This window comes from Typopeltis vanoorti, chromosome 9, assembly GCF_054136105.1.
Source record: "Typopeltis vanoorti isolate ZY-2024b chromosome 9, IOZ_Tvanoo_1.0, whole genome shotgun sequence".
Lineage (NCBI taxonomy): Eukaryota > Metazoa > Arthropoda > Arachnida > Uropygi > Thelyphonidae > Typopeltis > Typopeltis vanoorti.
The window spans coordinates 101773486-101787248 of NC_143557.1; positions in this window are offsets into that span (position 1 = coordinate 101773486).

Genomic DNA, 13763 nt, shown 5'->3' on the forward strand with positions numbered 1-13763 from the left:
GGATCAGAATCCCCATTGAGAATGTTATGGTGCATTTTAGAAAAACACATCCGGGGGAAAAGTCCTCTTCCGTCAAATCTAAGCCAGTTAAATCACTGTCTGGTGAACGTGGTATGTTGTAGACATAGACGCAATCCAATACTTTGTGGAATCTGTATCAAACCGCATATGTACTGTAATTCCTGCTAAAGTAGGTCCAATACGATATTAAATAAAGGTTTCTAATTCAGTGGCCGGTATGTGTACATAGTTCAATGTTAAATGCATTTTCGAATATTATCTCACTCTATAAATAAATGAACTGATCTTTGATCGTGGTTACGTTATCTGGATATTCTCTTAAACATACATGAAACTCAATATCACAATTTATGAGATTGAATTTATTGCGAAACACGTACAACACTGCATCGGTTGAAGGTATATCTTACATATCCTTCCTCCCTGATTTACGCGTAGACCACACTTCAGCGTGCAGGTATTAGGAACCAAATCTGGTGGATTAAGATGGTTAATCATTACTTCAGAAGTGTCCTATATCTGTATATCGTGTATGTTCTTCGGGCTGATTTGCCTGTTTTGAGTGAAACCACCTGTTAAAGGTTCCCCATCTCATAGACAGGATTTGAACACTGATCTTTCAAACCAAATTGCTGGATGAAAACTCAGCTATGGAGACTCTAATTTGAATATTGTTAGCGGTTAAATTTAATATTTCGAGAAAGTTAACCTACATTTAAAGAAATGACAATCAACCGATGCATTTTTAAACAAGTGCAACCAGGCCATATTTCCTACTGGACATGAAGCCCTACTAAAATACTCGATACGATTAGTCATGAATGGAACTCTTTTCAAAAACAAACATATTAAAATAACATGGGTCATGTTAACTGCAGCTAGAGCAGTGTTGATTTGATTTGTAAGGTTAGTTATTGCATCGTTAATGTCTTTTTTTTATGATATGTGGAGGACTGATATGTTTGGGAATTACACTGGAGAATTTTCTTCATGATAAGGATTGAGTTTGGCTGAATTATTCCTGAGTGCCTAATTTGAGTTATTTGAATTATGAGAAGAGTCTGAGAAGAGTTCATTTATCGTTTGCAGTTGATCCTGATGTCTGATATTTTGTAAGATACATCTGGTTTGTCAAAGTGAGTGGGTTCCGATGGACCCGCTGCTATTATATTGTTGGAAGTGACATATGCGTTAAGTATTCGTCAATTTCTGTTTATTATTTTGCTATTCTTCCAATCAAAGCTCAACAGAAAAAGCACGATGTGATAATCACCTGATTAGCGAAATCCATAATTATTTTTTGTAATTACGAAAATAAAAATTACATGCATTGCTAATCTCCGTATACCCAAATAAAAGAAAAGAAAAAGAGAAAAAAGGGGAGAATGACATTTTGAATATCTTTATCTAGTTTCATATACATTCTCCAATGCCCAAATTAAAATTTTAAAAAAGTTTACCATAGAAAGTTATCTAGAGAAAAAAATAGTATTGTTACTCATGTGAAAGCTTTTAGATAAATTTAGCTTGCCCGACTCATATTGGTTATATTTAAAAAAAACCAAACATAAAACAAAATTTAAAAAATTCGAACATTTCAAAATATTATTAAATAGATTAACAGTATTCTAGTACTTGTCTCAGATACATTTGAAGGAAACATGCATCTAACCGCCCACCGGAAGCCGATAAAAATGAACATCTCAGAAGATTATTTAAAAGGAATCATATTTCCATTGCTTATGACATGATTTAGTTTTTATGCTCCAATGTTTATCTTGAAGTGATATCCTCCATTTGTTTCTTTATTGATTGGATTCTTTGAGAAAATATTTGCAGTGGAATGTGCTGTTCAAATCATAAAAATTATACTGTTTATCCATTACGAAAAAAAAAGTTTCCTAAATCACACAGCATTTATAATCATCACAGCTTTCATGATGAATTGATGACGTCATAGATATTTTTAATATTTTCTGATTTACGTTATCGACGGTTGGCTATTATTAGTTATTTTTGCGATTGATGCGAGAACCTTCGACACTCGGGCGCACGTCAGAAGAAGTAGAATCTATTCTGATAATAGGATAATCAATCCGTCTTATGGGTTGAGTGGTTTATTATTACGCGTCAGAAAAGTAACTTTTCTTTTATGATCATTGTAATTTTAAAAGTGGTAACTATTTTGCTTGTATAATAGTTGGAAAATTTTACGTACAAAGCACGTGATTTCGCGTGTTGGTGACCAATTCGTACATCATTTCTTTCTTTCTCCCCTTCAGATGAATTGGCTATTCTTGGCAATCTGCCAGACTCCCACAGTTCATAGGACCGGAGACTCGGTCCTATGAACTGTGGAGTACAATACAGTGAAATGTCTTTATAGATGGCGCTCTAATCCAGCACTGTGCTTAGTATCAGTTTTTCTTGTGGTTAATAAAGAGAGGGAAACAAACTCCTTATATAATTTGCCATCATTTCAATAAAGTAAACGAAGCGTATCTTACAATGTTATTGTAAGATACGCTTCGTTTATAATAAATATTAATTACTGCTTTTATAATATTCATCAACTTTTAAAAATATGAAGTAGATGATCTATTTCGCAGTGATAAACAGCAGTTCTATAAAATTGTGATAATGATAGCTTACATCTGTTGAGTAACATTAAGTAGTGAAACACTGTATCGGCATGAATAATTTGACGATTATAATATAAAGATGTGCTGAATGCAGCGAGAAAAATCACATGACGCTCAGAAAGAATGAAATCATACGTACACTATGATGCCATGTATTCCTTAATCAAGCAACAAACCATTAATTTATTCACTTATTCCGCTAATATATTTTTGTTATTCTTAAAATTTCCATCAACATCCGCATGACTTCGGGAAGAATATGCATCATATATTCATACATGAGTTATGCCTTATACGAAGTACCTTAATTATGTGTACTTATATATTCTTGCATACCCAAGCACCTTTGTAGTGCAGTTGCAAAACAGCTTAAAGTTTGTTCTTCGGTTAGAAAAACCTAGATTGTAAAGGAGATAGACCATTAATTAAATTCATGTTTTGAATGTAGTTATTGGTCTATTTCCCTGATGATTACCGCTTAACGTTGGATGAAATATACTTGAATTTTTGAATAAATTCAATATAATTTTTGTTACATATGTGAGCTGTGAAACTTACTTTAATATGTCTAGTGTACATGTTCCATTAAAGCTATCAATTTACACGATACAATGCCATCATATTTTTTGATAATTTGGCTAATTCACAACAGCTCAGCCTATCCCGACAAAAAAAAAAAAAAAAAAAAAAACAGCCGCTAAAACATATGAATTTGCTAACATAGGCGTCATTATCTTCTGATAGCAAGGTAATATACCCATAATAAACTGGACTCATAGTTACTAGTTGCTTAGGCTATAATTCCAATAAACTAAGTAAAGCATGCAGGCCATTCTGCAACAAAGTTTGCTAACACTGAACAAGAAGCCGTGCGTGTCTTCCTTCGGATTAATAACATAATCTGGCTTCGGATGAGACTATCAAGTAATTTCTTAGTATACGATACAGGTTCAACATCGTGCAGGTCAATTGAATACATTTTTATTTCATATTCTTTATTTTATAGTTTCATCTCAAATCATTGCATATGTTATGAGAAAACTGAGTATGTATGGTCTTGAGAAGTTTGTTCAGTTTTTACCGATGCTTGCGGTTTTATATTTTTATACACAGGTTAAAATAATTCTGTCCAATCAGATATAATTTTAAGTTATTTATCGAGTAATAGTGTTAATTTTGTTAACATTATTAACAACTAACTGCCGATTGAAGCCAGAATATATAATAAAACGATGTGGTGTTCTAAAGACACTAATTTACCAATTTAAACTAGCTTGGAATTTGTACTGCAGTAAGAGTTCTTAGATTTCTGTACTTGCCATACTTGCATACTACAAAAACATATTGCTAAATGCCTACGTAGCATGGTTGAAGAACGATGGGAAAAAGCAACCGACAAAAAAAATTATATGAATTGAATGCTCGTCACGACGAGAGGGGTAAACTTTTTCAGTTGAAGATGAGTTAACCATATCAGCGTTTTTACTCCCTGTTCTTCATTCCAAATACAGGAAAATCGGTCAGAGAAGAAACATAACTATAAGAAAGACCATACGAGGATATAAGAATATAAGAACGTAAGTTACCTTCGTAAGTCTGCTACTAGTATGTTCTTTCTTGTGGTTATATCAGTTGCTTCAATATCATTTTTGTTCAGTGTTTATTAGAGCTTTCCAGAACCCTCTCGAATTATTAGTGGGTAGTAGATGTAGCAGTGTGAATGGTAGATTATGTAGTGTATTGGTGCATACATCGATGGTAGATTAAGTTGAGTAGACAAGGAATTATCTAACATGGAGTACCATTTCGCAGTGAGTGTTTAGGAGTAATAGGAGAGTCAAGTAATAATAATCATAGTAATAATTACATATTGCTCTTCTTCAGCGTACATGTTGTAAGTGTGTGACCTATAGTCCTATTCTAATTCAGCAAGATGGCTGCTCATTCGAGATTATTATATATATATCTATCTATCTTGAATAAGCAGCGCGCGTGCGCACGCACACACACACACACACACACACACACACACACACACACACACACACACACACACACACACACACACACACACACACACACACACACACACACACACACACACACATAGCCGAATTGACTCTATGAACAGCTCAAACAATATTTAATATTTACTATCACACACTTACAATATAAAATGAAATTATTTAGCTTTTTGACATTCAAAAAGCTAAAGGAAATTAGGATATGACGTTCATCACATATTTAGAAAAGATGAGCGAAAAACGGTTCATTTAAAACCTTTGAACTTAATTGGTTGATGGACTGAGTCCTTGACTCTTTATCCCTTCATCTGGATTTTAGATTGTGGGTGATGAGATTATTGTGGGTAATTTACCCACTCACTGTGAGCATTGAGGCTGTATCAGCTTTCTCTTGCGATGGAGGATTTCGGTTTTTTATGTTTGAAACGATCTGAGGATTTGTAGTCCGCTGCCTGTCGAATTAGCTGATTTGGGTTATTATCTGTGATTGTGAAGAATTTCTCTGCAATGCTTGTCATGTAGGTCTTAATATCTGGAAGATTGGCTTCTTAATGTAACTGGATGTTTCTGACGAACCATGAGGCATTAAATGGCATTCTTAGGCATTTATTCTGTGTTATTTGAAGTCTGTTGATGTTGCTTTTAGTCGTGTGACCCCAGGTTGGAGAGGCGTAAGTTAGTTGCGGTCTGATTGCCGATTTGAAAAGGAGGATTTTGTTGCTTATGCTTAGGAAGCTGTTCCTATTCAAAAGTGGATATAGCTGTGCTATGGTCTGACTTGCCTTAGTGGCGACACTATCCATATATGACTTGAAGTTTAGACGTCTATCAAGATGAATTCCCAGATATTTGGTAGAATTGCGCCAAGGGATGATTTTACCAAACATTTGTATGCTTGTATTCGGTTCTGCTTTACGTCTGGTGAAAAGTACTGCAGAGCTTTTGTTTGGATTAATTGCGATACGCCACTTGGTGTACGAATCCTCCAATTCATTGATTGCTCTCTGCAGCTTGATTGTGGCCAAGTGTGGACGGAGGGATATGGCTATAATGATTGTGTCATCGGCATATAGAGTAGTGATAGCTGGGGACTGTTTGGGGAGATCTGCCATGTATATGGAGAAAAGTAGGGGAGATAGCAGAGAGCCTTGAGGGACTCCGGCCGTGATTCTCCTCTCTGTGGATCTGATACCGTTGAGTTTTATTTTAAATTTTCTGTTATTTAGATATGATTTGATATGTAGAACTAGTGGTAATGGAATACCAACTTCGTGTAGTTTACAAATTAGTCCGTGATGCCACACTCTATCAAATGCCTGAGTGATGTCCATGAAAATTGCGCCAGAGTGTTGGTGTCATTCATACCCTTGGGTTATATGTTCGATAACTCTGTAAATTTGTAGCGTTGTGGAGTGATATTTCCTAAATCCGAATTGTTCATCTTGAATGATATGGTTGATATCTGTTGCCTCTTGAACCCATGTGAGAATAGCATGTTCGGCTATTTTACCTATGCATGAAAGAAGGATGAAAGAAATAATTTTCAGGAAACTGTGTATTTTTTCCAGGTTTGGGAATTAGGAAAACGTCGGCAATTTTCCATCGCTCTGGGAAATAATTTAGCCGGAGGATGGCATTAATGATGGCAACCAGATGCATAACCCCTTTGCGGGGTAGTAACTTGAGTGCCTTGTTTGTTATTCCATCTGGACCCGGAGCCTTTTTGTTATTTAGTTTTCTTAAAATCTTATATATTTCTGTTGGTGACACTGACTTGTTATTGGATTGGAGTGAGGAATTTTGAGTTATTTTACGCACTTGGGTGTGAATTTTACTTATGAACTTTATATCGGTATTGATATAATTTGGGCTGCATTGTTTTTCTAAACTGTCAGCAAATGCTTCAGATTTTTCCTCGTCGTTGTAGACAACATTAGATTCACCTTGGATTGGAGGAAATGTAAAACGCTTTGAACGGAGTGATTTCATCATTTTCCATATTGATTGATCCTCTGTGTTTAATTGGTGAATTTTGGTATTCCAGAGTTGGTTACGGTGGTCCTTTAGGGCATATCGAACCTGGTTTGTTGCTCTATTGACTGCTTGTTGATCTGCTGGGTCCATTGTTCTCTGATATTGTCTTCTTAATCTGTTTTTCTCTTGGATTTATCTGCTGGGTCCATTGTTCTCTGATATTGTCTTCTTAATCTGTTTTTCTATTGGATTTCTATTCGATAAACCATCTAAAATTATTTTTAATATTACGCATATATCTAATAAATAAAAAGATGTAGGATTAAAATATTGTATATAGGAACGAAATTCTGAAAAATAATAAATCATTAAACTTCTTTAAACTTTAAAAGTTTGCTATTATCATATTAAATTTTTTTTATAAATGCATTTCATTTAAAGGGGGGGGAAACCTTTGAAACAGTGGTCTGCCGTATGGTTGCTTTGGCTTCTGTGGAGTGAAGACATAATAGAAATGTTTTTGCCGGTATTATTCCATAGAAAATTAAATGGGATAGAATAATTGTTATTGAAATTTTACTACTTTTGTGAAAATTCTTTTGTTGAAATGGAATTTGGTGGTTCGTGGTCCACTGCAAATTACTGGTAACCGCGTGCGTGTCGTGTTGAATTAGAGAAGCCCAGGCGATGTAAAACCATTTGATGTTTAGTTTCAATCGTATGTACTGCCAGTCCTGAATTGTGTTTTCTTTCGTTCTCCACGTCCTTGAATGTGTTCGTGTTGGCCTATTTCTCCCATTCTGCCTGCCTGCCCTATGTAGTACAAACCACAAGTACAGTTAATATTGTACACCAGGTTTCTTGAGAAGTGGATGGTGAGGTTTGAAAGTTTCGGGAGATTAGAAATCTTGTTGAGTGGTGGAAAGGCTCCTTTATATTTTGATTAATGATATTTTGTCTGTGAAGAAATATATGTAGGGGAGAATTACTGTAATTCGGAATTCTTGTTTTTCATGTTTATCTGACTGTCTTGGAGATTGACGTAGAACTTGTCCACTAATGTTCCATAACCATTCTTTGTTACGAAGTTGCGTAAGTAGTCGATCTCTTGGTGTCTTTTATCTATATTAGTGGAGATTCTGTAAGCGTATGGAACGAATAATGCCTATTTGGAGGTAAGTGGTGGGTATTTGTTCCCTATCAACGTAGCCTGAATAAAAAGAAAGTTGAACGAATTTGTGCCCTTAGTATCTGAACATGTCAAAAATAAGGTCTTCAGAAAGAAAGGGATGACGTGTTTTTTAAAGAGGGATTATAGGTGTCTGTAATTCCTAGAAGAGAGATTTAATCTTCACTTTTGAGCCACACTATTTCCGAAACAGAAGTATGTTTTGGAAGTATCGAAAACGACAAGGTTGTCATCATCCCATTGAAGAATAGTGTGGTGGGAAATTAGTACTTAGGGACACTGACTGTATGAACGCTTTAAGTTTGAGATGATTGACAACTGCAAATTTGTCATATGCATAGGACCAAAGAGTGTCTCCCTCAGGAAATTATGGATAGGGTTTGGGTTCAATGTGATATGAGAAATCTGGAGAGAGAGAGAGAGAGAGTACTTTCACCATTACACTGAGAACGACCTGAGAGATAACTGGCGAATGAACTGCAAAAGGATCGAGGACCATATGACGTGAATTTGCTAAGACGCTTTGGAAATGCCAACGCCACAGCAAGACTTTCTTCAAATTTTTTCATGGACTCTTGTCCAGAGGTGGGTGAAATAAGAAATTTGTACCCCTGATTATGATTACTTGATAATTCTCCAAATGAATAAGATGTTGACTGTAGATTATTATCTCCATTAATTGAAGGATCACTGAAGTAAAAGCAGGTTAATAGTTTTTTAATCGACTGCATATTGTCTGATTACATTCTGTGTAATTAAGCACATTGGATATTAGCTCAGAGATTATTAATGACAGGTATTATTTCAGTAGCATATCTCTTGTGTCCAACTGTATATGTGTGGGGGGGGGGATCAGAAAGATCAGAAATCCAGAAATCGCTTTGATATTCTTCGGCCATTTTTTTCTGATATATTTCTGGGTGAAGGCCACAATGATGCGGAAGGTCGCATTTGGTTTTCCTAGGAATTTGACCCTATTGACTTAGAATGATCCCCATAAAAAATAATTCCCAAATGCAAAGATATTTAACATAGTCCATTGCAACTGATCCACTAAAATGTTCTTAATAAAGCTAATGGTACATTATAATATTTTTCTGCTACATTCACTACTGTGAACGTAGCAGAAAATGCCTTCGATTTGCAAGAGAACTTCAACGTAAAGTGAATTCCTTACCTGCAGGCAGTTTTGTATGCATTAAAATGTCAGCCAGTTTATTTATTATTTTACAACCAGTTCAACAAATTCCATTCGTCATTCAACGCAATCAGTGTATAATTCTTGACCGATGATATTTTACACGGATGGAAACTGGTTCCATTTTCTAATGCATGTACAACATACTTTAGAAAACTTCCTCGTGGATTTCTTAGGAGAATATTCGATTTTAGTCAAGAATCAAGTCGTTTCATCACCAGGGAAATTCAAGGATTATCAACGGACTTATGAGCACATCTTTTCTTCTTTAAACTTCTTTAAACCACCATTAATAATACAACTAAAAATATGAAAGGGCTTTGGTGTTTTAAGAAAATAAGAAAAAATCGACTTCAAGGTGCATCTTGTAGGAAATAATTCGCAGATGGTCCTCTAGTACCTGGTTTCTCCATCAAGATGTGATCCAAAAATATTAGAAATTCTTCAAGCACGATATTTCTGTGGTCGCAACTACCATACCAGATTTGGTCCTATTTTTTCCAAAGTTTATCATCCTGTAAATAAACAAGATTTATAGCGTCATGCATATGTACAACCGAATACGACATGTAAATTGCTAGTTATATCCAGACACTAGAGCAGTATTTAACATTCAAGAGATCTGTACATACAGTCAGAACGATCGTATATTGAAAGAGATAACCTTCAGTAATTTGTATCTTTCTTTACAGAACAAATTTACATGTTGAATCGTGTAATATATACATGAAAGAATAAGTAAGCAAACGATATTTACAATACCTTATTGCATGTTATTTTTAAGGACACATCGTATAAGAAATAAGAATCTTTTAATTGATATTATGTAAACATTGTCACAGGTTAAATATTATTTCAATTGATCAGATGTTGTTTGGGATGTCACTTGCTGAGTGTTTGCTATTCATAATCATGTATTCTAGCTGCTATCGAATTGCAAAATATTCGTTCTTCAATATTTCAAAGCTGAATGACCAGATAAAGCTCAAAGTTAAGCAAATCTTCAGCTCCTAATTATCAGAGAATATTCCACGTCGTTTCAGGTGGAATATCTTACATATTATCGTTAAATAAATTGTGTTTCAATATTATTCATTGGGAATTTAAGAAAAACTAACATCTAGGAACGCAATGTGTTAAGAAAAGTACTCCCCTTCAAAGGTGTACTCACATCAAAATTTCATATCTGGCCTGCATTTGAATGGACTTGGTGTTCGGAGACTGGAAAGAGTGTTGCTGAATGAAGTGAAAATGGATGTGCAAAACCAGGGAAACTAGAACTACCAAGGAGGAGGGGGGATGGATATGCAGACATCAGTCAGACAGATGAGTGTAAGAATGTATATAATGTACCCGAGCCAGCACTAAGGACAAAAAATGGGAATGGGTCATTTAGAATAACGCATCAATATAGGGATGGGACTAAGGGATCACTGCATTTCATGTATACTAACGCCAGGAGTATTAGGAACAACAAGGAAGAATTTTTGGCCTTGATTGGTTCTTCCTGGCCACAGGTTATTGGCATTAGTGAAACATGGCTGAGGGAAGAAGATATAGTTAGTGGGATAGAATGTGTAGGTTATAGTGTGTTTAGGAGGGACAGAGAGAATAAAATGGGGGGGGGGTATTATTGATGATAGCTGATGAACTGCAGCCAAGGAGAATTGAAGTTATATCGCAGGATAGTGAAAGGAGCTCATTTGAGGCTATTTGGAGTGAGATTAAGACTGGCAGAATAAAATATACAGTTGGGTGCTGCTATAGACCAGGTGATGGAATAGATGGTGGAGATAGTATGAATAGGGAAATTGATGAAATGAGTGGAAGGAGGGTAGTTATTATGGGGGATTTCAACTATGGTAACATTGATTGGAAGGAGGAGAGGACACATGTGAGTAAGGAAAAGGATTTTATTCAATTATTAAGGGATAACTATCTGAGACAGCATGTAATTGAAAATACTAGGGGTGTGAGAGTGCTTGACCTGGTAATAGCATCTGAGAACTTGACTGTAATGAATATGACCATGTTGCCACCTATTTGGTCTTGACCTGGGAAGTGGCTAAAGGTGTGGAATTTTCGATTAAGACAGGGTATATGTGGAATTACCGTGCTGGAAAGTATGACAAGCTTAGGAGATTGCGTGGAGCAGTGCCATGGCATGTACAACTGCAAGGGCTGGACGTCGATAGAGCATGGGAAGTGGTCAAGGAGCATTTACAGGAGGTAATGGCTGATTGTATACCTAGGGTCCGAATAGTAAAACAAGTAGGGGTTAAATGGATGAATAACACCATTAAGCTTGAGCTGCAAAAAAAGAAACAACTGTGGAGGGAATTTAAAGAAAGGGGTGACCTGCAGGCACACGAACGGTATAAAGTGCAGGCCAGAAAGGTAACGAGTGTGGTAAAAAAAGCAAAAGCGGATTATGAAAGGAAACTAGCTTTGCAAGCAAAAGAGAATCCCAAACAGTTCTTTCAATATGCTGCAAGCAAGAAAAAAACTCTACACGGCAAAATGATTTTAAGGAATGACGATGGTAAGGAGGTCACTGAATCAGTCGATATAGTGGAGTTACTGAGCGCGCACTTTGCAAAAGCATATCATCCAGGTGGTGACATTGAAAAAATGAAGGAACCATTAGTTTATACGGGAATAGTGATGAATGAAGTGGAGGTGACTAGTCTATTACAGAACCTTAATGTGAACACATCTGTGGGATTGGATGGTATACCGGCACGGGTCTTGCATGAAGCGGCTAAAGAATTATCAGTGCCCTTGACTATGTTGTTTAATCTGAGTCTCAGGTCTGGTTTAGTCCCGAAGGTGTGGAAAGAGGGGAAAATAGTTTCACTGCATAAAGGAGGATCCAAGACTACGGTTGCAAATTACCGACCGATCAGCATATCAGGAGTCGTTGTCAAGGTCTTAGAGAAAGTAGTCAAGGGAAAAATACAGGAATGGATTGATGAAAACGTGATACTGTACAGGGGACAGCATGGCTTTGTTAAGGGTAGATCATGCTTCAGTAACTTGCTCAAGTTTTATAACAAGGTGACGGCTGAACTGGATAAGGGATATGGGTTTACAATGATACTGCTGGACCTGGCAAAGGCGTTTGACAGGATACCACATGGAATACTAATCCATAAACTACAACATATGGGAATGGATATAGGGTTGGTGAGATGGATAGGTGGTTGGTTGATGGAGAGATATCAAAGAGTAGTTTATTCAGGAGTAGAGTCCAAAAGATGGCCTGTGACTAGTGGTGTGCCGCAGGGTTCTGTTCTTGGACCACTGCTGTTTAATCTGTTCATTAACGATATAGGGAAGGATCTAAGTGGAACAATTCATTTGTTCGCTGATGATGCAAAGTTGGGTAGCGCAATAGTGAATGCAGAAAACTTGCAGGATGACTTAGATAGATTGGAGTTCTGGGCTAAGGAGAATGGATGTCAATTTAATGTGACAAAATGTAAGGTTATGCATTTTGGGGTGAAAAGATTAGCAGCAGTATACCACATTGGTGGAACTGTACTCCAAGAGATTGATGAGGCCAGGGACTTGGGACTGTTGGTGGATAGGGAGATGAAGTTTAGAGGGCACATTGCAAAAGTAGCTAAATCAGCTCATCAACTTACTTGGTTGTTGAAAAATACCTTGACGAGCATAGACAAGCAAGTTATTGTACCTCTGTACCGAGCCTTGATAAGACCTCATCTCGACTACTGTGCCCAGATTTGGTCACCTCGGTTCCTTCTTGATGGGGAGGAGATGGAGAGGATCCAGAGGCGAGTGACTAAGATGATAACAGGTCTATGGAATGAACCATATGAGAACAGGTTGAAGATTTGTGGGTTGCAGAAACTAGTTGATAGGCGGAAAAGGGGAGATATGATTGAGACATTCAAATTGCTAAAGGGATTCTATAGGATTAATTCAGAGGATATTTTTGAGATCAGGACTGGTGGTGGGAGAACTAGGGGACGCCTGTGGAAGCTGGGCAAGAGTGTGGTTAGCAGGGGTGTTAGAGCTGGGTTCTTTACTTTTAGAGTGGTAAATGAGTGGAATAAGCTGCCAGAGTCTGTTGAGGGTGCTATGACGGTGAACGAGTTCAAGACAAGGTATGATAGATACTGTGAGAATGTAATCGCATAGTTGTGTGGACATGATGTTTAGGGCCTCCCTCGATGAGTCTAAGGACTCCTGGAGTCGTCCGAAATAATAATAACAATAATAATAAAAAATTCAATGATTTCCATTCATAATTCAAGTTCTGAAAGTGTCTCGCACAAAGAGCCAAATCCAACTCATCAACACCTAGTTTTGAACATTGAAGTATGGAAATTACTACTCAATGATTATGGAGAAGCCAAATTAAAAAAAGAAAGAAAGAAATAATATATATATATATATATATATATATATATATATATATATATATATATATATATATATATATATATATATATATATATATATATGAAATGAAACTTATAATGGTTATTATTTGTCTCTGTTTTAATTTAGCCAATGAAAATCTATATGAAATCTATTTGAATATGGCTGATCCAGCCTAGTTGTGTAAAGTAATGCTAATGTACTTCCTCTTTCGGTGGAGTTTACTCTTTCATGCCAGTGACCCCTGACAGTAACTGAAACGTTTACATAGAAAGAATTACTTATCTCACTAAATACGTGACTCTTAA